The following is a 27,870-nucleotide window of genomic DNA, read 5'->3' as shown; positions in this document are numbered from 1 at the left end:
ATACCTGCGTTAATAAATAGGAACCGACACTTAAAGATGCCTGTTTATCATATAACGATTTTATAAACATCTATTTTATTCTATGTGCTATCATATTCCACATATTTTGCTTACGCTCATAGCTTTTATGCTGTAATAAAATATAAAAACAGATGATTTCTAAGTTTGTCAATTTATTTTAACACTATAGTTTAACAAAAAAAAAACATGAAGGATGGCCAGACAATATACTGGTTATAAAACGACAGAGAGCAAGTACATATGCACATCTGCTTGACACAAGGCAAGGGTGACGCAATGTCGTAATAATTGCTGTCCTTGTAGGCCACTGTACGAAGTATTGCCCGAATGATCCAGACAATTCAAAGTCATAAGGATGCTTCTATTAATACATTTAAACTTATACATTGTTTAGGTTTAGAATTCCTCAAGTTAAAATTATTAAATAGGGAGGGTTTTCAGTATATTAGCAAGCTTTAATTTAATAACTTATCGCTTTTACAATCGTTAACAAGTTGTTTTATGTCCTCTAAACATGTTATTTTGCTAATTATGAGGTTAAAAGAAGTATAAGACGTATAACATTTAGTGTAGTATTGTAATATCTGTGGTATAACGTACCAGCGACTAACTTATAAAAAGAATTGAAGCATAAAATTTATCTAATTTGGTTTTAAATTAAGTCATTACAGCATCGTGTCTGTCGCAAATTAATAGCTAATTAGACGCTTTAATGAGACACGTGCTGCGGCAATGGGTGAGTCACGCACGTTATTGCAGGCAACACCTACGAGACGTACTCTTTAGAAGATGCAGAACATCGACGATCAGTGGATGGAATGCTAATCAAACGAGTATTTGACAAAGTCACCCTAACTTAGGGTAGACTCCGAGCCCCTTGGTGGGGACGTACAGTGTGTGGTGATGATGATCTTCACGGCTCCAACGTTCTTCTTTAAATCATACATACATAGGACAGATTTTAACATGTGTCGTTGAGAACAAGACTAATAATAAGATTTAAATAGACCAGCTAAAAAAGTAAACGGACATAACTTGAATAAACGAGATATACGAGCAATTTAAGCAGTTTGGTCCTTCTACAGTATCACGAAATCCTCACACTCATGAGTTGAATTTGCTAAATTACTTTTACGATAGCTTACAAGTTTTAATATGGACGTTGTGCCAGAAATAAGATAGGCATGCTTCAGTGGTTTGAGCATGTTGAAAGGATAAATTAAGAAATGTGCATTAATATTTGTTCCGAAAGTAAAGTCGTGAAATTGAAATACTCGTGCACGATTTCTAAACTCTTAATTAATATTTATATGAAAAAAATGACTCTAAATTAACTTTCATTTACCGTTTTTAATTTCAAAAATAGTATCATTACGGTACTTAATTAATACAATATACATTACAAAATCACAAAAACGGAACTAGGCCTCGTGTTCATTACTCAGTCTTGGCTTGAAATACAATAGGCTTTTTTACGCCAGTGAAAGAGGACGCGGAACAGCGTCAAGCGAAAATCAGTATCAGAACACAAAAGATGTATAAAGATTGTGCGACGAAATATTTAATAGAAAAATATATTGAAAGAACTAGTTGTGTAAACCAATTCCGATCCACAGATTATATAACTTTAGAATTCGATTCGTTTATGATTGTTTTTTTTTAATGTATTAATTGGCATTGTAGAGCGTACGGTGGATTGATTCGTCTCAATCTCATCCATAAACATGAACATGGCTTGATCAATTAATTTGTTACGGTAAATTAGCATTGGTATTACTAAGAGAGATATCTTTCGAACACACTAGTAACTTTTAATCTGTTAATATCTGTGTCTCGTAATACCAATCATTGCCACGATCGTTTTTTTGTTCACACCATACCTAAATTCAACTACATGTTTACGTTTTTAAGTGTAAAATGCAGACAGCAGAAAAATGTAATGTTCCCCGTAGTTACATAACATTTATAATAAAAAATACAGATATTTATTTACGATAACATTTTTACGAGTAACTGTTACATCGACCTGAAAGTTTCATTTTAAATTTACTTCCTATCTTTGAAATTGCTTATCAAAAAAAACTTGCTTACAATGTCTATTTATTTAATACAATTCCTAGCGTGAATAAACAAATAAACAATAAACACAAATGCCTTACGTAAAACTTGATAATTCTATCCACGTTAAGTAAAATAAGGCAATGGGACAAAACGCAATGCGCACAAGCACTCATTGTCGACCTACGATGTATCGCACAATATGTGCGGCATCGCTTCTGAGTAAACAGGTTTCTGTGAAGTGTACTGTGTAAACGTATTGTTGACGCTTGTTATAAAACATGTGTTCACATAACTAATTATTACAATGGTTTCTTATGTCTGCACCAATACAATGCATTTCGTTCATTACTAAAAGAATGCATTCGAGTTTGACTATGTGGTGATTTCTGTGTGCATACGTTTATAGTCGAAGGCATTTTAGATCTGTAAACACCTTTTTGGAGTTAATTTTTTTTTTAAGTTTTTTAAGCTAGCTAGTTTTTTTTTTTTAAGGAATTAATTAAACCTAATAGATAGAAATAGGTCTAAATATCTCAAGGCAAGTATCGAGGTTACTGAAAATAACCTCTAATACGTTGTGTGACATAAACGGAACGCAACGCCACAGGAACAGCGCGGTGAGCGATTTGCGTGGAATCGTTCCCAGTCAGCCATTCCCTCGCTCCCGATCTCGAACCATAACTATGTACCGCACTATGTTGCCTGAGAAGGCTTTTGCTCCTCGTAGGGGTGTCACGATAGGAAAAACAAATACTCGTGAAAAACCCAAACATTATTTACATTTTCACTGCAAGTGTGAAGTATCTTAGCCCATCTATATCATTTATTTAATAAAATACTGTAGGTAATCCTTAAGAGGTCCTCAATGTTTTTAATTTCTTTACTTTATTACAATAATCATCCTAAGAGGATTCATTTATTCCTTACAGAATACATGTTAATACCTACAAGTAGCATAGATTATTATTTTTAGTTTCGGGAGTATTTTCCTTAGATCTAGCAACCCTGCGCTAACGATGCGTTCACTCTTCGCGCGCCACTTCCATACTGATGCGTTCTGCTTCCGCGGGCAACGCGCTACTGGCTCACCGGTGAAGGCCAAACATACCTTATTTGTTTTATTTTAATTAACCACTAACTACATAAAAGCGAAAATAACTACTCGTTACATATTTATGTAATTTACTAATTAAAATTATTTGCTTTTTAAAGTTCTAAAAGACATAAAAACGTGGTCAAAACTATAAACATAGTATTTATATCGTGAAATAGTTTCGCTATTTGCTTATTTTACGACATTCAACAAATAACTTATATTTACACAAAAGATAAAAGCATAACGCACGTTAAATTTTAACTGCGATAGAATACCAGCTAAAAAATATTACATAGTATTGTTTACTGGGTCGCCAGTATTTCTACATCTATGAGGAACCGTTAAAACTATTGAAGCATGAAGCTAAGTGACCTAGGTAACTCGGAACAGGGAAGTTGAGGTTGAATGATGCACCTAGACACAACAATGGCTATGACGTCACGCAAGGGTCAATGTTTGATTAACAAGCGAACGTACAATAGGGCTTCCTAGACGTGAGGGCTTTACGAATGTATAAAAATGCAATTTATGTATATTCACAACTAACTGTTCGCGACTTTGTCGTCATGAAATTAAAAAAATAATAAAAGATATGTTACTCGCGCATAAATTACCTTTCTAATGGTGAAAGAATTTTTGAAATCAGCACAGTCGTTTTTGAATTATTTCAATACAAAAATATAAATTTTTCCTCTTTATAATTTAGTATAGATTGCAACTCTACTACCGTTTAGTGCTCCTAAAATCAGTTTTTATAATAAATTGTATTCAAAACTAAGAAAAACTCTAGCGTTTGAAAATCTAATAAAATTTAATCAACAAAGGGTAAGAAAGATGTAGTTGAGATACGTAATATTTCTATTTATAAAGCGCTATAGCTGTACAAAGACGCAAAACCAAAGGTACTCTGTCTTATTTGGAACCGTCACCTGACGATAAATATGGCTAAAGAGCTACCATAACATACGTGATTGTCCACACGGCCAGTCATTCGCGCGAGCACGTCCTGATTGTGGCATCGTTTAAACTTACATTACCACTAATGGCAGGCCTAACGAGCCGAGAGAGGCGCGCCGGTGACATCAGCATGTCGACCATGGTGTACTATATACTATGCGAAGCGAATTGATGGGATATATTTACAGATCAAACGCTATTATGTCGCTATGAGATTAGAATGTAGGTAACTTTATCAATCAGAGATTTCTAAATAAAATTTTATTTCATTGTTTACATTTATCAAATAACTAATTACAAATGTCAAAATGAAATGACATGATGACATACCATGGCAATCTTATTTCCTTGATATTGGCAGCGTGTAGCTTATTGTCACTTCCCCACATTAGGGTTTTTATCCAATTTATTTACCCCCTAAGTTTAGTAGCGTGAAAATATAGAGCCTAAAGCGTGACGTAAATGTAGGGGTTTTTTTTATTAAAAAAGGATTATTCAAAAATATGCTGTAATTGCTGACATCTTAGGCAACAAAGAAGTGTGTGTTTACGCTTTATTATATTAGTAAAGATTGTGTTCGTTACGTGGGACTTTTTATCGCTGTACAAGTGTGCGATTATCCTTAACTAACCGCCAAGAAGCCATTGATTTAACTGAGTTACAAATACACGTTGACCCGGTTACTCCGTCAGGTTTTGAAGCCGGTTCGATTCCTAAACGAGACAAGTTGTATGGACTACATCCGCGTCTACTTCCGATCGAAGAAAATACCTACGTTTCGATGGATATGAGCAAATATTTCTCGATAGATAAACAAACCAATGCTATATTTTAGTTATTAATTTATCTATTGAAACTGTATCTCTTCTTTAGTACAACTATCGATTTTTCTGTCTGTACACGATATCGTAGGAACCAAATAATTGTTTAATTTTTATGTTGACTTTTGCCCGCGACTCCGTCAGCGTGAATTTAAAAAAAAAACAAAAGTGAGTAGCCTAAATGTTCTTCCAGATTATCCTCTGCATCTGTACCAAAAATCGGTTTAGCCGTTTAGGCTACAAACTCTAAGAAACATCCATCCATCCATCCATCTATCTAAACTTTCGCGTTTAGAATATTAGTATGAAGTATGATTGTTATAAAATTGATCTTATTTGAATGAACTTTCTTACATATAATTTCCAGATTATCGGCAAACTGTTGCTTGCGACATCGTCCACGTGAAATTAATAAATATAACCTATGTTACTCAGTAATAACGTGACTTTTAATGGTGAAAGAATTTTTGAAATCGGTACAACATTATTTAAGTTATTTCAATACATACAAAAATACAAATCTTTCCGCTTTATATTAGTAAAGATAAGGAATCAGGAAGTCGTCAATAGTTCTTAATGATTTAATGTAGTCGACCTTTAGGTTCGTTTTATGTTGTTTTTTTTACAAGTTTATTAAATTTTACAACTTATGTTCTTATGAAATTATTCATATAAGTGTTAACAGATGTGTATACGTTACGTTATTAACTGGATTTATAATTAACCGTGTGATCGCGTGTTTTGTTGACTACAGTTAGCACTCGTTCTATTAATTGCTCGTTTACATATCGCATTAAAATAATAATTAGTAAGTGAAACCGCATAACATTAATTGTGAAAAGTAATGTTAAAAATATAATAATATAACTGACTAGCACTATTCCGATAGTCGTTTCGGTGCATGGGCTAATAGCGAAGAGCTTCGACCAACATCTTAAGAAGCTCTCGCTAGACAGTTGGATTAAGGGCCCGATTCAAAAGGCGGTTATATTAGAAACCGCACGAATAGTGAGGGGGTTTCTGTCTCTGCACTGACCACTGGTTGCTTGAGTCATCGGATTCCGCAGCCGGTGATGCTCTATTTTTTATATATGTTTTTTTTTCTACAAATCTTGTAAAATGTATTATATAGAGAATAAGAGATAAAGATATATGAAATAATAACTTTAGAATAGGCAAATTACAGATTTCTATTTAACAGATGGCACTACACTCTACACAGCCGTGTCTATATCTTCACTTATTCTACATTCACACAAGCACTTGTTAGACACAATACAACCATTCTTTATTATTAATTTAGTTCCGATATAATGGTAATATAACCCTCCAGAAACACAAGAATAAAAGCATTCCTCGATCATATGCTAACGGTGAGTCTACATTGTCTTAATGCCATCTCTATCATATTCTTCAAAAAGACAGAGACAAGATGAGTATGGTGATAAACGAACTAGCGTCCACTGTAATTAGACAAAATAAGTGATCCCTGTCTATAGACATTTGCATTTACAGATGCGTTGTCTACCTTTTATCAACTTATCAACCCTTGTCGCCCATTATTAGTGAAAAAAAGAAATTTTTGCATTAATTGTTTCCTACCACTCACTTTAACTAAGGCTTACCTTAAATCCGTAGCCCTAAATGTCCGTGAAAATAGTTGGCTTGTGGCAACCCTAACTAGCATAAACACAGTTATGATCGGGGATGCGTGTCGTGCAAAAACTGTTCGCGCGGTGAATTGTCAGCGATTTGACGCTACCATACCGTGACGGATGTACACGTGGAGATTTTTTTTACATCAATAATCGACACCTGCCGTCATAGTCAATTATTTAATGTTTCACGATATATGATACAACGTAAACCGAAACTATACACTTTGTACAGTAGTTAATATTTTCTTAATTTTTTTTTTATAGAGTAGGGCTGTTGAGTTAACACACCTTCCACACACCCTTTAAACTGAGCAGTTGAAAAATAAATCAGCTTTAAAACCATTTGCTCAGTTATTACTTATAGTTATAACTGAACTAAATATACAGTTATGTGCGTGTGTTGCTTGCTTTAAAACAATGCAAGCTCATTTAAAACATATATCTCACACTATAACACTCTTGGACCATGTATGAAAGGATATGCCAAATTTAGTAACCCTTCGTTCACGCACCACAGGTATCGGAAATACCACATCCACGTGCTCAAGAGGTAGGAGACTTAAAGGGCCCTTCACGTGCAGTACAGAGACGTGCCTTTTTTCGATAAGGGTAGTGTGCCCTACGGAACACGATCTGACACTTTTGATTCGGATATATGATATCATGGGTACACTGGCTAGTGGAAGAAACGGCATTGGACTCGCTGTATTCGGAATCGATGACTAATCAAAAACTCTTGATAAATATAAACTTTAGTGAAAACTGGACTGAACTAAATACAGTTATCAGTTTTTTTTTATTACACAAGGTGGCAAACGACCAAGCGGCCACCTAAAACCGCCAAAATGGCGAAGCGACCGCTGCCCATAGACATCCGCAATTGCAGATGCGTTGCCTACCCTTATACGACGGAGGAGGAGACGCACATAAAGAGAATATTTCCCCTTCCTATGCATCTCCTCCACCGTCAAATCCACTTGCTCTTCCCAACCTCTCCTTAAAAGAAAAGGGTGGTAAAGAGAAAGGGACTTAAATTAGGCGTCCGACACCACACTCATCAGACGAAACACGGAATTGCTTCCATTTCACGCCTGTCTTCTGTGTGGTCGTGGTATTACACCGGGCGTGCCGGACTATTCGTGCTAAGATGTTAAAGCGGTCACTACCACTGTTAAAGTTATCAGTTAAAAGTTATCAGTTCTTTCAACGATTCTATTTAGTAATCATGAATCGTCATATAATTATTAATAAAAAATTATTATAAACAGTTATTTCTCAATCCTCACGACCATCGACGAAGACGGAATTAAGTTGTAATATTTTCGAGTCATGTATTTGTCATTTATCCTTTCACTTATTACATTGAGTCATACGTTACTGTGAAAATTTTATTCTTTTGTATCATTCTGAATCATTTGTTAAGTGCAAACTTTATTTAATACGAGCTTACGCCCGAAAACTTTGTAAGCGCAAATTTGGACCTGTTACGCTATTTTGACAACGCGGAATTTAAAAAAAAGTAGTTTTTTCTTTTAATGTTACAAACAGACACTCCAATTGTATTATATGTATAGATATAGATAGATATAAACAAACGCTCAAATATAGATTTAGACACATTAAATACTAGACAGTTTTAGCGCAATAGTGACTAAAGAAAGATTATACAAACACACCTACACGTAAACAAGGACGTAAAAAAATATCTATACTAATATCATAAAGAGGTAAAATTCGTATTTTTGCACGTATTGAAATAACTCAAAAACTACTGGGCCAATTTCAAAATTCTTTCACCATTTTAATGTTGTTATCAGTGAGTAACATGGGCTATGTTACTCACTTTTTTAAATTTCACGCAGACGAAGTTGTTAGCAACAGCTAGTTCAGAATATAGTAGTGAGTCATAAAACGATTTGTCTCCGTAGTGCAGTAGACCGCATTTATCACTCTTACTTTCAAAGCTGTCAATCAACTAATGATCTTTAAAGCGGTACAGAATACTAGGGTTGCAAAGTCCAGGGCAACTGGTTTGTGTGGGTTAAAGTAAGCCTGATTTTTCGTTGAATATTGATCAAGGGATGACGTCATGCCAAGGAGTATTGACTCCTCAATCATTGGAGTGACCATTGGTGTTTCAATCGTTGTTGGTTTTATAAAGTTGGCAGCCCTGTACATAACTAGTCCAGATTCACATTTGTGATTGGCAAAAGTGAATGGCTACAGTTATAGCTCGATAGCGCTCTCTAGCGATAACATCAGTAAATAGATGCGTTTGTTATAACCAATCGTGATGTAATAAACAAATGAAAATCGACAAGAACGATGTGATTTATCTTGAATAATCCTCCATTTTTTATTATACCAATAAGCAACACGTCATTGTCATTAGATTCATCTAAATACGATCTCAGTTTTGATCGAATCCTGCACATAATTGATCTCGTTGTTAATGTTTTCTAGTTTATAGTATTACGTTATCTATAAACTAAAAAAAAACTTATTTACGTAAACAATCAATAAAAATCAACAACAAACTTCAATATTTCGATATCCTGTTCAATTCGCCACATGATTCCTTTCACAACAATGGCATCCTCGGATAAGGTCCGTGTCCGCATACGACGGGAGATCTGTGCACGGATAGTTGATTATTTGTATGAGTGGCATAGTGTGGCATAGCGTGGCATAGCTCATATGGCTGTACATTAGCATACAATGCTGGGTGAAAACGCACACTATTCCATCAAACTTTATAGTGGCAATTCCGCACAAGACTGAACAATTACTTATGTGACTGAACCGGTATAACGTTTTAAGGTTATACGAATAGCTATTTTCAAATCTACAATTAAATAGTGTAAATAGTATTAAGAAATCGGTACAACACTAGATCATCGGCATACTCGTCACGTCCCTATGACAGCTGTCAATGTCATTCAGAAGTATTGAGAATATGCGCGCCATTTTGTCGTGTTCAATAGATTTGAGTATTGAAGTTAATAACGTTGTTACAATTATATTAATGTCTAAAAGTACATAAATATCCAAGATCAATGTTACCATTTCTATTGTGCTTTAGGATGACAATTTTGGATACAGTTATAAGGCGTAACTTATAAGTTCAAAACTCATTGTATTGTTACACTTACGATCTCAGCAAAAAGGTTATCTCATTTTACCTGCAACAGAAAGATTACGTTAATAATAATTTAAAAGGTATTACAGTATAATTGGATTCTTAAATATTTGAAATATTTGGAGAATTTCCTTATGATAAATCTTAATTTTTGTATCCCTTATACATATTAAAGTAAATACAATTTTAGCTAAGGTAAACAACCGTTTATCAGCGTGCCCTCGACTTAAGGTCGCCGTCTATTTCTCAATGAAATATTGATATTTGCATAGTTCTTATCTTGTATTTAAATTGTTCTTCTATATTGTATACTGTAACAAGTGTACTTCTACAAATAGGTATTGTTTAGGTTATAAATAATACTAGCTTTCGCCCGCGACTCCCTCCACGTGGTATTAAAAAACAAAAGAAAGTAGCCTATGTGTTCTTCCAGACTATGTTCTACATTATGCCGAATTTTGTCGAGATCCTTTCATCCATTGAGGCTACAAATCTAACAAACATCCATCCATCAGAACTTTGGCATTTATAATATCAGTAAGAAGTAAGATATATCAAACGCAATGTTCAACAAATACAAGACTTACTATGAGTTATTAAACAATCAATAGTCAAGTAATAAAGGTATTTCTCATTGCTAAATATAACTACAAATTAATATAACCTTTTATATACGATTCTTTAAGAAACCAAGAATAAACCTCTAGAGACACAAACGGGGAACATTCTTACACTTGAGTTTTTTTTTTAAATTAACAATAAAAGGCACAAAAGAGTCCTTAGTCTAAAGAACGCTTGCTATGGCGTCGCTCTTTGTGGGTTCCGTCTAAGGCCTTTTTGCACTGTACTGTACTACCTTTGTTTAAGTTTCTTAATGATATGTCTTTATGATAAGGTATAATTTTTATTGTTATGTACAGTTATATCATTTACTGCCGCACCGAAAGCTGGCACAAAAATTTTCGAGAAAGTATCGATACTTTCTCGAACATTTTCGTGCTAGGCCTCCATCGTTATAGATAAAATCATTGAAACTAGGCTTCGCTCGCGATTCCGTGTCTATGGAATTAAACGAAAGTAAGCCTATGTTCTTCCGAGCTATTTTCTAGGTGTATGCTTAATTTCATCGAGATCCGTTCAGCCGTCAAAGTAGCAAATTCTAACAAAAATCTATATATAATTAAAGTCATATTTATGTGTACTTTACGCCCAAATACAACTACGTTACAAATCTAATACAAATATTGTCGATTACAAATCAGTTTCCTTAAATTTCTACACTAAGGGAAACTACTCCCACTATCTCGCATTTCTGAGTGTGGCGGTAAGTAGCGCCCACTAGAAACAAAAGCGTGGGCGTGGGCTCAAACTATCGCCCCCTAGCGGCGTGCTGCTGCATGTCACGCGCACTTTCCCGCCACTCTCTCCCGCCCAGAGATTGTGTAACCGCTTGAATATTATTTATTTTAACCTACGCATGTGCGTGCTATACTCTCGCAGATTACAACGCTCAGTAATCATTTCTTAATGCAATCTTGTATAGAAAACGAGCTGATCGCCTCTTGCTATTTAATCTGACCATTGCCATCCGCAACGCCAGGGTAACGACACGTTGTCCGTCTCGAATACAGGAGTGAGGTCTTTTCTTGAAGGTTAAGACACTGTTTGGAAATATACTGAAGACAGAGTATTCCACAACGCGGCTGTAGGTGGTAACGATACACGACGTCATTGTCAATCATCGAGATGTTTAACAGTGGTAGAGCCATCTTTAACATCTTCAGAAGACAGGCGTAAAGTGTGAGAAATTCCGCGTTTTGTGTCATGAGTGTGGTGCCGGTGGCCTAATTAAAATCCTTTCCTCTTACCAACCTTTTCTCATAAGGTAATGATGGATAGGGAAGGTGAATTTGAAGGTGGAGGACACGCATAGGAAGGGGAAATATCCTCATTACGTGTCTCCTCCTCTTTCGATTAAGGGTAGGCAACGCATCTGCAATTGTGGATGTCTGTGGGCAGCGGTCGGTTCGCCGTTTTGGCGGATTCAGGCGGCCGCTTTCTCGTTTGCCACCTGATGTTATTTTTTGCTCAAATTAAAATACTTTTCTACAAGTATAATAATAGTAAGGGGTAGGCTACGCCTTACTTTTGTCGCACGCATCATATTGGTATGACAAACATTATTACAGTTTGTCAACAGCTTCATTACATAACATCACAAGATGTTATCTAGGCGAAGCTAGCCAATATAAAGGTCCATCTAACCGGTCAGCTTTCTATGTTACGTTACTGATCCGGTTTTTGAGCGTTACGTGACCAAATTTATACTGGTATAACTTGACTTGTGATGATGAATTTGGTACATCACAGATGACATCTAGATAAATCTAGAAGCAGTTATAGGCCAATAGTTAAGGATAGGGATTTATGTTAGAGGTTGTGGGTTCAAACTGGCCCTGTCTTTAGTAGTAGTGGTATTGTATTTAGCATAACTTAAATATTAATAAAAAAAAGAATAAAATACATACATGTTAAAAAAGGAACTCATTAATGTAACAAAGATTACGCAACAAAAGAAAGATAAAAACTGTGCAAAAAAGAGTAAGGACCAAGAGTCTGTAGATGTTGATTTTAAAAAAATGTGCCTGTCGTAAGCTCTCTTAGATGTTTTATAATATAAATCTGAAGTAACGATTCCTTTAGTAATCAATTAACATGGAGTGCAATAAACATACTGAGTAAAGTTACAACTTTACAAATCTGTCGTTGCTTTTCTTGCAACTTATCTAAGACCGGACGTCGTGTCAGACAAACCAATGTGCAAAATAAATACCACATTAAATTATCTCTAGACATTCAAGTGTTCCTGTATTTAATAGCACTTTATTGACACACTATTCTGCGTTTTATTAAAAGTTGGTCAAAAACTTAATTTGTAGTCAGTACAAACACAAATTTAGTCTCATATCCGATTTTACTATATCCAGTAGACGTTTAAACATATATTAATGAAAAATGGACCGTATATATTAATGTTACTAACCGATAGAGATAAAAAGAACTAGAATTATGTACCAGAACAAATTATAGTACGCTTAAGTTGGCACGTCGGGCAGATAAGTACCCTTGTTATACGTGTGTCAAATCTAATGACAAACTATACTGCTGTCCATTCAAGATATGAATACAACAGTGAACACTATGAAAAATTGAATTAAAAAATAATGACCATAGCTAATATATTTGACTACAGGCTTAGACAAAAAGGGAAAGTTGAACACCAAATAGTTTCAAATCAACCATAGACAACAGTGGCAATAACAAAAAATGTATGATCTAACTCAAAGCAATAAAACAAACAGATAAACACGCAAAACCCAGTAACCGTCTCATATCGGACACGCGAGCACGCCAGCGGACGAAGGCGCGCCTGACACACATACGAACATAATTACGGACTCATTTCCCTCTCGAGCGGTCCGTTTTGTGCATAACGTCTTAATTGAACTAGAATTTGCGGTATAACTTGTTTAGGAATCGCTAATTTGTAACACTTTAGTGTTCTTAGACATCAAGAAAGGAAATTCTGCATGATTAGAAACAAAAATCGATAAATATGAAGTAGTAAAAGTAATGCAAATGTCGTTCCCAATCATTTATAACAACAAATTTGTTTTTTTTTTAATATAAGATGGTAAACGAGCAAGCGGCCACCTGAGTCCACCGAAATGGAATAATGCCCATAAATGTCCGCAATTGCAGAAGCGTTGCCTACCCTTAATTGACGGAAGAGACGCACATAAAGAGGACTTTTTCCTTCCTATTCTTCTCCTCCACCGTCAAATCCACTTTTCCTTCCCAACCTTTCCTCTTAAGAAAAGGGTGGAAAGGGAAAGAGACTAAAATTAGGCCTCCGGCACCACACTCATCAGACGAAACGCGGAATTGCTTCCACTTCACGCCTGTCTTCTCAGTGGTCGTGGTATTGCTGGGTGCGAGCCGGCCCATTCGTGCGAAGATGTTAAAGCGGGCTCTACCACTGTTATATATGTATATTATTATTTTACGGCTCTTACTCACGTCTACTTTTTTCGGTGACGGCACCGAGTGCAAAGCGCGACACGACCGCTACACGACCGCGATACAACACCATTAACCCTCGCCGTGAAGGACCCCCGCAGGGTCTGAAACTGCTCGGTGCCGTCACCGAAAAAAGTAGACGTAAGTAAGAGCAGTAAAACAATTAGTTATAAAATGTCTCACGAAAATTTAAATCATTTCTAACAAGTTAAATTTCGACGTATCCTAATTTCAGTTGGAGAAATCCGTTGAATCACATAATCGAGATAAGGATGACGATGAATTTTGGGTTTACTTTAGTTTTATTGAAGAAGCTAAAACGGTTTCAACAAAGAACTGTGACTACAGATGTCGATCTCGAATCAGGAATAGATTATCATAAAGATGCCGTATTATGCGTTCCGTTTGACGCATTGAATATTCATTGTGATCCGGCGGCGTTTGTCAATTACCTCGCATACTCTTTGTTATTTAAAATCTCACGTTAATATTATTGACGTAACTAGAGAACAAAGTCGTTAAAACCGGTTACAACTAGTATTAACTGCTTTAACTTGTGGCAAGCTTAAAATGTTCTAATCATTATTACCAAAGTGTCTGAGTGATTACATTTTTAATGTGTTTTTCGTCTTATAATGCGACTCGCGATTTAAAGCCATGGAATCTTTATTTTTAACACCCATCTAAATTACCGTCGCAAATTGCGCATCGTAAAAAGGTGGAAGGGTGTCGTTCCGGTCAATGCAAACCACCCCTTCCCGCTGAAGCTGTGTGAAATTTTTGGCTGTAAATTTTTACCGCAAAATTTGTAGTCGTATTTTCATCCATATTACTGTCTATTTTAAATTTTGAAGGTACATTAGGTATATTAAATTACTTTACATTTCCTGGTAATAAAGAATTTCAACATTTAGAATTTACTTTAAGCATTAGTAATTTATACAAATATAACAAAGAGGGAAGATTTGTATTTCTGTATATATTTCATTAACGTCAAAACGACTGGGCCGATTTTAAAAATTCTATAACCATAACAAAGGTAATTTATCTGTGAGTAACAATAAACATTTTTTTTTTATTATTTTTCAATTTCACGCGAGCCACAGCTAGTTTAATATAAACACTATTTAAATAACCTTATTCGTAGAACAATTAATTCCCACCGAAATAGTTTTCCCCAAGGAAAGCCACAATTGAACTAAAAAAGAATATGGATACGACGGAAAAATAATTTAAAACACAAAAGCATATTTTTGGTTACGGTAGTATATTCTGTTAATGTCTCAATTGGACACAACAATGCGAATGACTTCATTGCACTTGAGTGTACAGGTCATTGTTACTGTGGGCGACTTTGTTGAGGTCGGATTATCCTTTACAAGGACAATTGTAACGATTGTGATTATAAAGACTAGGTATTGCTCGCGACTTCTTCGGCGTGAAATAAAAAATATAGCAATATTACTCACAGATAAGTTACCTTTCTAATGGTATAAGAATTATTAAAATCGACCCAGTAGTTTTTCCGTGAATCAAATACATACAAAAATACAAATATTTCCTCTTTATAATATTAGTATAGATAAATATTAATCTATATCTATACTAATATTATAAAGAGGAAATATTTGTATTGTTGTATGTATTCGATTCACGTAAAAACCACTGGGCCAATTTTAAAAATTCTTTCACTATTAAAGAGGTAATCTATCCGTGAGTAACATAGGCTATATTTTTTATTATTTTTTGATATCACGCGGGCGAAGTCACGAGCAACATCTAGTACTAAAATAAATTACATTATGTGCATTTGAATACGCTGTCGTTGTATAGTTGCGAAAAAGCCCTTATCAAAGCCTTTAAATTCCTTTCTTGAGCATAGACAAAATAACAAGCATAATAAACCCAAGTTAGAAACTTTCCGTAAACCTCTACAAAATTATAGACATCACCTAAGACCACACGTGGGTATATAAATCGGACAGTGTCGCCAATCATTTAATTTCCGAGGCGACCGTCCCTTCAATTACTTCAACACTTTAATACGATAATGAGATCAAGATATCTGCAAACGTCATTATGTAATTGAGTTTGGTCATAAACAAAGTGTTTGCTCAAACACCAGTGATTCCCAAAGTATATATTAGCTAGAACCAGTAAGATCAACAGAACGTGGTTGTGACGAATTAAGATCAAGGGTCGAACAAATTAAAAAAAATCACAGAACATCAAAACTTATAGAAACGTAGTCTATGAGACAAAAAGGTTTGGGAACCTTTGGTTTAATCAACGCGACGTATGTAACCTCGTAGTTCGTGTGGGCTGAGAACTCATCAAATAAAACGACCTTGTTTAAGAATGCTGGAGAGAGGAACAATATAACAACAGCAATTGTAAGATTTATTAAGAAAAGATTAGCGACATTTGACGTCATAACGGCCTGTGCTCGACTTTAACAGTAATCGTGGATGAATAATGTAACAGAGCCCAGCAGTGGGCAAACATATCGCAATTATCTAAACAATATTATAATTATGTAGTCAATATAAGGATATAGTCGAGGGCATTGGAAACCGAAGTAAATATTCTTTAGAAGTCCTTGCTATTCCTGCGACGTGTTATATTATTTAGAGGAAATATTTGTATTTTTGTATGTAACGATTAACATATAATCTCCTGAACCGAGATAGAGCAAAAGCTAGTTAGAAATAAAAGAAAATTCTAGCATTTTATATTATTTTACAATCAAAATGCTTTCATATTACTTAATTAAAAACCACCGTGCGAATGAGGACGTGAAAGCTGGTTGCCCTCCTTGTAAATAGTACATTAATTAAGCTAGGTTTACATTACGCAGGTTTAATGTAGTTTGTAGTGGCAACACCGCACCGGTATGGTTTACATTGGCGCGGCAATTACCGCCGTGACGTCATTAAGGGCCAGCTTGCTCCTAACTGCTAAATGATTAACGATCACGCACGGATAGTGTTACCGTACTAAATATTCACAGGCCTGTTAATTCCGACATTAATTTATATAACCTTCCTATGTAGGGCACTATCTACCCTTTTATAATTAGATTCTTTAGTATAGTGTGCGTGAGTTGGCACATCAACAACAAGTGTACTCTTTTACCAGACGTGCCAAGTTAAAGTAACATTTTTAAACACTTCTTGTTGATGTCGATGAGATTTCGTTATCTGTATAGGCAACGTAAACACATCTTAAAATTTATATACTAATACTATAAAGAGGAAAGATTTGTATTTTTGGATTTTTGTATGTATTTGATTCACGCAAAAACTACTAGCCGATTTTAAAAACTCTTTCACCATTAGAAAGGTGATTTATCTGTGAACATAGGCTATATTTTGTATTATTTTTTATTATTTCACGCGGGCGAAGTCGCGAGCATCAGCTAGTTATTTATATAAGTATACACAATAGTTATTCAATCATACAGTTACATAGGAAAATAGAACACTGGTATACACAAAACCGATATTTTGCTAATATAATCTTCTACAGAAAAAATGCATAAATCCTACAAATCATAATTCATAAACCATAATTACTTATTATTTTATATATAAACTAGCTTTCGTCCTCGACTTCGTCCGCGTGGAAATAAATGAATCAAAATCGACTAGCCTACGTGTTCTTCCACACTATCCTCTACGTCTATGCCAAATTTTACCGAGATTCGCTCTGTCGTTTAGGCTACAAACTCTAACAAACATCCATCCATCTAAACTTTCGCATTTATGATATTAGTAAGATTATTTTATAGATCAAATGAACATCAACTAGTCTCAATCCTTATATTTAAAGTTACAATTTACATCTAAAAAAAGGCAATCAATTGAAGATAATAAAATATATACATTTATATATACATTTCTAATAAACACATTGTAAGTATCATGACCGTTAAATGCCCGACGGCTCATAGAACGCCTCCGTCATTGCCAAGGTCACAGGTTCAAACGCCGACCCACAACGGTACTGGTATTAAGTTTTTTTTATAATGGAACTAACGCTTGAGACTTTATGCTAAAAAGTAGACTGGTGGAGACACGTGCGACCTGAACGACACAGTCCGTAATCCTTCAACATGGTATTATTCAAATACTAGCTGTTCCCGTGCGGATTCATCTGCATGGAATTATAAAAACTTTATTTTACGTTTGCATTTATCAAATTCTCAATTGCAAATGTCAAAATATCAATTACCTTACTAGGGCAATCTTGATGTTGGCAGCATTTATGGTCTCTTTCCCACATTGGGGTTTTTATTCAAAATATTTACCCCCTAAATTTAATGGCGTCAAAATATATAGCCTAAAGCGTGACGTAAGATTAGGGCTTTTTATTAAAAAAGAATTATTCAAAAATATTCTGTGATTCCTGACATCTTAGGCAACAAAGAAGTGTGTGTTTACGCTTTATTATAATAGTATGTTAGTAGGCTGTCTATGTTGAAATAGAAAATAACGAAAATAGCCTGTATTTTCTTTCAGACTACGCTCTACATGTATGTCAAATTACATCAAGATCCGTTCAGTAATTTAGGTGAACTCTAACAAACATCCATCCATCCATCTAAATATTCACATTTATAATATTAAATTAAATAAAGTAAGAAGTATAAGGACCAAAAACTTACGTAAATTTTGCGCACTAAAGAATCTTAAGTAAATAGCTGAAACAATATTTTCCCAATTTATTATTTGTTTTAACTAAAATAAAAATCGTTCGACGAGACGATGAGGACATAAACCTGAAAGTGTCAAGATTTAATGTGGATGGCTGCAAAGGAAGAGGTAGACCGAAAAAAGTATGGATGATTTGTGTGAAAGAGGATATGCTTAAGAAAGGAGTGGATTCAGATATGACGGCTGCAAGAAATGTAGCACATACTGTGCCGACCCTCCGTAAGGGATAAGGGCAAGTTGACGATGAACTAAATTAAAAATCGTTTATACCACTTTTTACAGGTAACTGTAGTAAATAAATAAAAATAACATAAACCACATTAAAGGAAAATACGAAAGTATGATTCGAACGATTTTTACGAAAATCTATCTCAAATAAAGAAAGCGTAAGATTATTTTAAATCTTAAGAAATGCGAGATAAAAACTGTGCAAACTAACAAACTAACTGTCTCAAATCTCAATGTTAAATTGCTAAAATAAGTAGCAAGGTCACCTCTCAATATAGAACATCGAGACCTTCCAAACTATATGAGAAAACATATTTTTTTTTACACCTAACACGAGTTCTTTTTAAAAGCATTTTGTCGAAAAATTTGATTGTTTCATCGGTCGATGTTATTACTAATATTATAAAGAGGAAAGATTTGTATTTTTGTATGTATTCAAATAATTCAAAAACTACAAGGCCGATTTGAAAAATTATTCCACCATTAAAAAAAAGCTACGTTTTCAGTGAGCAACACAATTTTTTTTAAACGTGGCCGAAGTCACCAATCGTTAATAAAATTTAAAATAAACTAAGTATCTGCACTTTACATCATCTCTTAACAAACACATGATAAATCCCCTAAACATGCAATCAAGAATTTCTTTGGTGGTCGCACGACTGTCCCAAGATTGCTTTCATAGAATAATCTTCGTGCATTGTAGGCTGTGATCACATTTTAGATAACCTTACATTTTATACACTACCAAGTCTTTCAAACAGAGATAACATTAGCTATCACACTTCCATGAAAAAAGAAAAATATAGCAAGTCTTCTTTACGCTAGAAAATGGTAGTAAAAAAGCTGTCGCTATCAAGTGACAGTTTTTAATAGAAGTTTTTTTTTCTGCCTGAAAACATAGCATAGAGTAACTCAAACAATTTCTCTAGTTTTAAAATACGACCTCATAGCAAACATCCATCCATCTAAACTATCGCATTTATAACATTAGTATGATCAAACAAATTGAGAATATACTTTTTAAAGTCAACTAAAACTACTTGTAATCACATATTTTCAATGCGAAGTTAAGGTAACACTAGTTACGACTTACGGCTGATGATTCCGTCGCTAAGGGAGGTAACCCGGATCAAAACCGTATCAGCTAAGTGCGAAAGACTCCACAGTCCACAGCGTTGGAAAAGGGATCTAATGTAACGGGTACAGTCGCGCACATCATGTGCGAATTTTAACAACACGGTATTATTTAACGGTTAATTTTAGACAATGTTTAACATAACATATAGTTAACTATTTAGAAAATATACAAAATAACATAGATAAAAAAAGAAATTTACATGGAATAAAATGCGGTTTTAATTTTTTTTACACTAAATTTAACATACATTTATCATACGAGGAATCAACACTATACAATAAAACACTCTAGTAATAAAATACATATAAGCATTTACTACGCGACCGTACAAGATTGAGTACCTAACCTAGACTAGACCACCTAGCCATACCGCCCGCCACCCCAGTGGGCGGTCGCATTCAATACAGACTATGCTGTACTCACCGTTTTTATACTCTGTGGACGAAGTTTTTCCCTCGTATTTTTGCAGTCTATGAGCAGGTTTTAAAATATTTTTCTCATACTGACGTACATAACACAGTTGGGAGAGTATACATTTTACTAATGCACAAGTATATGGTACGGAGAGTGGTCGCGACCCTCAGGAATGTGGAAACGATCTGGAGAGAGAGAGATACGGTAAAAACTTCCTATTTTTTACCGTCTACTCGTGACGTATACTAGATTTTTTTTTGTTATTTTTTTTAATTATCTCGATTCAAAAAACAATTGAATCAACTTACAGATCTCATCATTAATCAGACCCATCACAGACTAATTGACAGCTAACGGAAATGGCAATGAACCTCCCGAGAGAGTCTTTTTCCTCTCTTTGTACCCGACCTATTGTCAGACGGTTGCGACCGCAACTTTTGAATCATGCTGTGAAGTGATCATAGTGTACCATGTACTATTGAAACACGCTGTATAGTGCTATTCGTATTCAGAATTAAGAACAAAAAAGTAATCCATTGATTAATAAACAATGATTCTAAGTTTAAAGACTTATGTACTACACAATTTGGTAAAAAAAGTAAAATAAATAAAACCAGAATGGCGGGTTTCCCAGCTATATTTAACCATGCGTTAGTGCTTTCGATAACTCCATGAAATTCGTTTCCCAACTGCGTATCTTGAGTTTTACTCTTCATCCGCATGAAATTATGTGTTTATGATTTATTACATTATTATCTATATTAGTACTTGCTGTTGCCCGCGACTTTGTTCGCGTGGTATTAGAAAACAGACGAACTATGTAAATAACAAAAAAACCACGTGACCCTTCGGAACCGGTCAATTTTTGGGAATGAACCTTATCCCATGTGTACTTCAAACTTTGTTTTATATCTGTGCCAAAATTCAATAATATATGTCGAACCATTTCAGAATTTTAGTGTAAACATTAAAAACAAAATTGATGAATCCCACGGAAACCGTAACTATTTCCGGGATAAAAAGTAGCCTATGTGTTCTTCCAGACTACGCCGAATTTCGCGGAGATCCGATCAGCCGTTGAACCTACAAACTCTAACAAACAAACATCCATCCATTTAAACTTTCGTATTTATGATATTAGTAAGAAGTAGCATAGAAGAAGTAAGATAGATATAGATTGCTAAATATTAGATAGATTAACATGAGTCACGAATGTAACGTAGTAAAATTCACCTTGAAAGTGGCAACTTGCCGTACCGTTAACTACGAGTGGGCGTTACATTATCTATTTTATTAATAAACACACATTTCTGGATTTAGATAAAACAGATTCAAACGAAATATGTGGATACTAAACTTGTAATCTTACTCATTATAAATGCGATAGTTCAGTTGGATGAAAGTATGTTAGAGTTTGTAGCCTAAACTGCTGAACGGATTACTATGAAATTTAATTTATATTATAGTCTGGAAGAATACATAGGCTAATTCATTTTGTTTTTTCTAATCCCACCTGGACGGAGTCATGGGCCAAAGCTAGTACCTATAACATGTTTGCGTAAGAAGGGAATTCAGATACGACGATTGATAATGTATGGAATAGTCTACAAACTAATATAAAAAAGGAAGATTACATTGTTTGTATTAATTAAACGTCAAAACTACTGAACCGAATTATAAAATTCTTTCACTGCTTAAAAGTTACATTATTCTTAGATATTATTTTTAATTCTATCCGAACTATGTTGCCAATAAGGAACATTTTTATAACAGTGGTAGAGCCCGCTTAATCATCTTCTCACGAATGGGTCGGCTCACCCAGTGCAATACCACGACCACACAGAAAACAGGCGTGAAGTGGAAGCAATTCCGCGTTTCGTCTAATGACTGTGGTGCCGGAGGCCTAATTTTAGTCCCTTTCCCTTTCGCTTCACATTTCGGTGGATTCAGGTAGCCACTTGCTCGTTTGCCACCTTATGTTATAAAAAAAAACTCAACAAAATTCCTTTGAACATTTCAATCAAGGTATATAAGATAAGTTAAATAAAATAACTTGTTGCACTTGATACGATGGTAATTTAAGACTAAAATTGACTTTTGCATGACCGTGTTAACTGTTACCTTATAAGGTAAGAAGGTTCACAATTTAATTTTTTAACTACCACAAATATGTATATCGAAGGTTTTACTTATGTGCAAAAAACACGAAATTCTCTTACATAAGTGACACGACTTAAGTCAACAATAAGTTTAGTTTAGTTATTTTCCGATAGGCTGATTGGATATAATTATTTTCCCCCATTGGTCGATTGATCCGTAGACCCATCGGCCAAACGAGTAACTCTTTATGTCTTTTATTAAATCTATGCTATTATAATAAAGTGTAAACACACACTTCTTTGCTGCCTAAGATGTCAGCAATTACAGCTTATTTTTGAAGCCCTACACTTACGTCACGCTTTAGGCTATATATTTTCACGCCAATAAACTTAGAAGGTTAAGTTATCAAGAAAGAAAGATTGCTAAGGTTTGTCATGTCATATCATTTTGACATTTGCTATTGATAATTTGACAAATGTAAACAATAAAATAAAATTTTCATAATTTTATGCGGATGAAGTCGCACGGAAACAGCTAGTCTACATTAAAGAAATCAACAAACAATTGTGGGACAAAATCATTACATAATTTTACTAAATAATTACTTACGAATACACATAGTGCACTTAATTCGCACACGCCCTATGTATGGTAAAGAAAGTTAGCATCCCAGTTTCATTGAAATTCACGAAGCGAGGCGTACGAGTATTGATTATTGCCGACTCGTCAAATGCACGGGTTTCGACTATACAATGAATACTAGCCATTTGTACAACAAATTTTATGAAGAATTTTTAGTAACGTTCGTTTAATCCTTTAACTAAAATACAGCGACTCCGTCTGCGTGGAATAAAAAAAACACAAAAGTAAATAGACTATGTGTTTTTCCAGACTGTGCTCTACATCTATGCCAAATTTCATCAAAATCCATTCAGCAGTTTAGGCTACAAACTCTAACAAATATCCATCAAGAATTTCGCATTTCTAATATTACTAGATATTGCCCGCGACTCCATCCGCATAGAATTAAACACCAAAACCAAAGTAAATAGCTTAAGTGTTTTTCCAGACTGTGCTATACATCTGTGCCTAATTTCATCGAAATCCGTTTAATCGTTTACTAACCAACTCTTACAAATCCATCCATTCATCTAAACTTTCGAATTTATAATAGTACTAGCTTTCGCCCGCGACTCCGTCCGCGTGGAATTAAAAAAAACAAAAGTGAATAGCCTATGTGTCCTTCCATTCTATCCTCCACATCTATGCCAAATTTCATCGATATCCGTTCAGCCGTTTAGACTACAAACTCTAACAAACATCCATCCATCCATCCATCTAAACTTTCGCATTTATAATATTAGTATGAAGTATGATGACCCATCAGAATTAGAAGCGAACCCTCTCACCGGATAAGTCTATCGCATTATAATTACGTAATCCTAAGTTAATGTAAAGTTATATTTTCTTGCATACGTTCGACATATTTATGCAGCAACTGGCCGCGCGTGACCAGTGCTAGGGACATTCGATATGCGAATATCTAGTGTCCAGGTTCGAATGCGGTCAAGGCGATGTTTTATAATTAATATATGTATATCTCTTTTAATAGAACATATATAAAACTAGAACACACTTGGAACAAGTAGTTAGGAAGTCGCATTAATCTGACTTATCTTACTAATATCATAAACTAAGTTTAGATAGATGGATGTTTGTAGTTTGTAGCCTAAACTGCTGAATGGATATCGATGAAATTTGGCATAGATGTCGAGCAAAGTCTGGAATAACACATAGGCTACTTACCTTTGTGGTTTTTAATTTAACCAGGAAAGCCGGTAAGTCATAAAAGCAATCAATCAAAGCATTAATAAGAACATTAATAAATCGATTACGCTGAATTTTTGAGAAATGAAGTTCACAATATAACTTTCTGATATTAACTTCTAAACGCATGAAAAGACCCCTTAAAAGCTGATTAAAAGATCTCTAAATTTAAGTAATAGTCAGTGAAAATGACCATTAAAGACTGTCCTAATAATGTATCTAAATTTGACTTAACTTTGAATCTTAAAAATTTACTAACGCATAAAAAAAACCTCGGATATCTACTAGCATTAATTCCGATTCAGTTGATTTAAACAGGGGTTGAACCCCTATCTCATCACTTGCGTTCCATCAACCGACACCTATAAAAAACCACTTTCTTTACGTGTGAAAACAACAAAAGTTTCGCCACCTTTTGTTCACTTCACAATACGCGAGGGGGAAGGAATTGGGGCGAACTATTCCTGAACGATTCCTGCACGCATTTGTGGATTAAAATACTGATAGTTATGTCTGAATATTAAAAAAAAAGCAATAAACTCTCTTAAAACATTTACCAAACGTTGGGGCCAGCTTTCCTGACTAAAGCCCGCTAGAGACGTTGTAATCCGAGAGTTTTAACTAGAGTCTGAACTGTCAGTCGTCATGTTTAGTTTCATGGTAACTGTTCTTATGCAGGCTTTAAATTATCGTAAATTAATATGATTACCTTAGTTTTCCACTTAGTTATAGAAAAAAAAACCTAGCCTATGTTACGCACTGATAACGTAGCTTTCTAATGATGAATTTTTTAAATCTATCCAGTAGTTTTGAGTAATACATACAAAAATACAAATCATTCCTCTTTATAGTAGTATTATACAAATACAAATATATATACAAATTTCAGCGAGGAAAGAATATATGTAATTTGAGATTTTATCGGATAGATAATAAACAATAAATTAACTGTATTATTCGATCGAACATAGATATTAATTTGACTAGAAGTGCCATTGCAAAATGTAACGGTCCCCACCTGCGTCCTCTTTACCTAACGTATCTAGTTTAATTTGATATTCACCATATACGTACATACATTACTGCTCCAAATACATACATATAGTTGAGCAAAACTTGATTTTTTGCATAAATTAATTTAACTTAGATATACAATTCAAATAACATTTACAAATAGTTCTATATTTCAAGAAACCGAGTTTTAAATTAAAAGCGTAATAAAAAATATAAAAAGCTTTTAACATCATCCATTTACTTCTTAATAGATTAACAATAAATTTCACTATTATACAAAGAAATATATAAGTTTGTAACTAAGAAACTCAAAAACTACTGAACCGATTTCAAAATTTCTTTCACCGATAGAAAAATACATTATCCCTAAGTAACATAGACTATTTTTAATTGTATAAAGTTCGCAAACTCGGATTTTACTTTTAGTTTTATGATAACACTAGCTTTTACTCGCGACTCCGTCCGTGTGGAAAAAAAATCAAGTAAGTAGCCTATGTATTCCTTTAGACTATCCTCTACGTCTATGCCAAATTTCATCGAGATCCGTTCAGCCGTTTAGACTACAAACTAACAAACATCCATCCATCTAAACTTTCGCATTTATAATATTAGTAAGATTTGTTTTTGTACAATTGTTTTAAAATGTCATAAGGATTACGTTTACATTTGTTAAAGTCGAATAGTCCATTAGTAATAGTTTTATAAATATCTCCTTTAGTCAGTGTATAGACATTTGTTACTAAATTGTAATACAAAGGAAGAAACAATGAGATGTCTTTTATAGATATTATCAACTATGAGTAAATTTAAGATAATTACTTACTCATAGTGACACAATTTAAGTAAAGATAATATGTATGTTTAAAACTTTGTACTATTGTACTAAAAATTGACATTTCTTAGTACTAAGTACTCGTGTAAACAATCAAAGCACACTATAGGCCGGTTTCCTAGCTATATTTAACCATTCGTTAGTGTTTTTGATAATAACTTCATGAATAATGATAAAATGAACGAAAACTTCAGAAATCTAGCATTAGGGTCACTATGAGTGCAAAAGTCTTATGAAAAAAATGCGTTAAACATTTTTTTTTGGCGGCTTCTGCCACTCTCGTCGCTCCCCTGACATATATTTCTCAGGGACCTGGGACGCGGGTGTTTTTATTTTCAAAAAAGTTTAGTCTGTCAAAATCTAAAATTACAGGTAAGGTATCTTATTTAAAACTTATATTAAACTTCATTTAAAAGTAATAAAAACACTCGATTTGTTGACTGTTAGTCATTGTTAAGAAGAGAAACCAGTTACAAGGTAAAAATCAAGGACAAGACATTGCGTTGTAAAATCGTTCTCATGACAGAACGCTGGGCAAATCAACGATAGTTATCAGTAAATTGAATTAACATTGTACAAGCCCGGCTAGCTCAGTCGGTAGAGCATGAGACTCTTAATCTCAGGGTCGTGGGTTCGAGCCCCACGTTGGGCGCAACTTTTTGTTCATTTAGAATTTCCACAAAAATCACCAGTAATTCACTAAATGCAGATTTTAATTTTAATTTTAAATCTGTAATATTAAAAAAAAATTGGAGTGTCTGTAATATATAAAGAAAAATTCCAGATTTCGGAAAATGTTATTAGCGTCGCTGATAATAAAAATCACATTTAAACAATGTTTGTCCGTCCGCAAGCCATGTTCTTTCCGGGTAATCTCTTGCTCTAGAGGGTAGTTGATATAGACGGGCATATTACAGGCTACATTTATTTTAAATTCCGAGATATCAAAATGGCGTAACGGGTGTTCCAAATTTGCGCTATCGAAGTTTGCGGGCGACAGCTCGTACATAATAAACCAATCTAGTCAGGGTACATAACATGTATGTACTCGTATTATACAGAAGACTGGAAACTGCAGCCCCTAATATTTAACTCACGAGGTACCCGTGGGAACGACAAGAGAAACGTGACCGGCATTTTAAAGTACAGTATATACTTTATTACTGAGGTCGAACTGAGAGAAACACTATATTGGCGTTGCAATGCGAAGATCTAGGCTAAGTCTAGGGGGAGGGCAGTTAATATGGTCCTATTAGTTTTGAAATCTAACTAGCTTTCGTCCGCGCCTCCGACCATATGAAATAAATAAAAAAAAAATAGGCTAGTTTCTATGTGTTCTTCCAGACTATCCTTTGCATGCCTTTCATCAAGACCCGATTAGCAGTTTAGGCTACAAACTCTAACAAACATCCATCCATCCATACATATAAACTTTCGTAATAAAATTAAAAGTAAGAATTTACATTTGTTAATTCTTTAATGGATTATCTTTCATTAAACGTCTTTACATGAGAAATTAGGTAATAATAAAAGGGTTTTAAAAATTAATTGTATGCTTTCTGCCCATAACACAATATAGTACAAAGCAAATGCAACTGTGTCACCATGCAATAGATATTATTTTGGCCTTCATAGTCGTGTCATGTGGCCACCGCTGGGAAAGCAGACCGTTGCAGTCGGCCATATGTCACCGGACACAGGGTCTCCCAAACACCAACCGGCTTCTAGTATTGTTGCTTTCAGTCGCACGGGAATTTGTCTCGCATGTC

At 34.5% G+C, this 27,870-nt stretch overlaps 1 protein-coding gene and 1 non-coding gene across 2 annotated transcripts in view; one reads left to right on the top strand and one right to left on the bottom strand.

Moving 5' to 3' along the window:
• Positions 1-27,870, bottom strand: part of LOC106101638 (GTPase-activating protein CdGAPr) — a 63,806-nt gene that overhangs the window by 21,225 nt on the left and 14,711 nt on the right. The window lies entirely within an intron of this gene.
• Trnak-cuu lies at positions 26,681-26,753 on the top strand. Its single transcript has one exon. It is a non-coding gene; the product is annotated as a tRNA-Lys (tRNA).

This window comes from Papilio polytes, unplaced genomic scaffold (genome assembly GCF_000836215.1).
Source record: "Papilio polytes unplaced genomic scaffold, Ppol_1.0 DF823969.1, whole genome shotgun sequence".
NCBI classification, from domain to species: domain Eukaryota; kingdom Metazoa; phylum Arthropoda; class Insecta; order Lepidoptera; family Papilionidae; genus Papilio; species Papilio polytes.
Note: the sequence above shows the minus strand (reverse complement) of the source record. Positions and strands in the feature narration are given on the sequence as shown.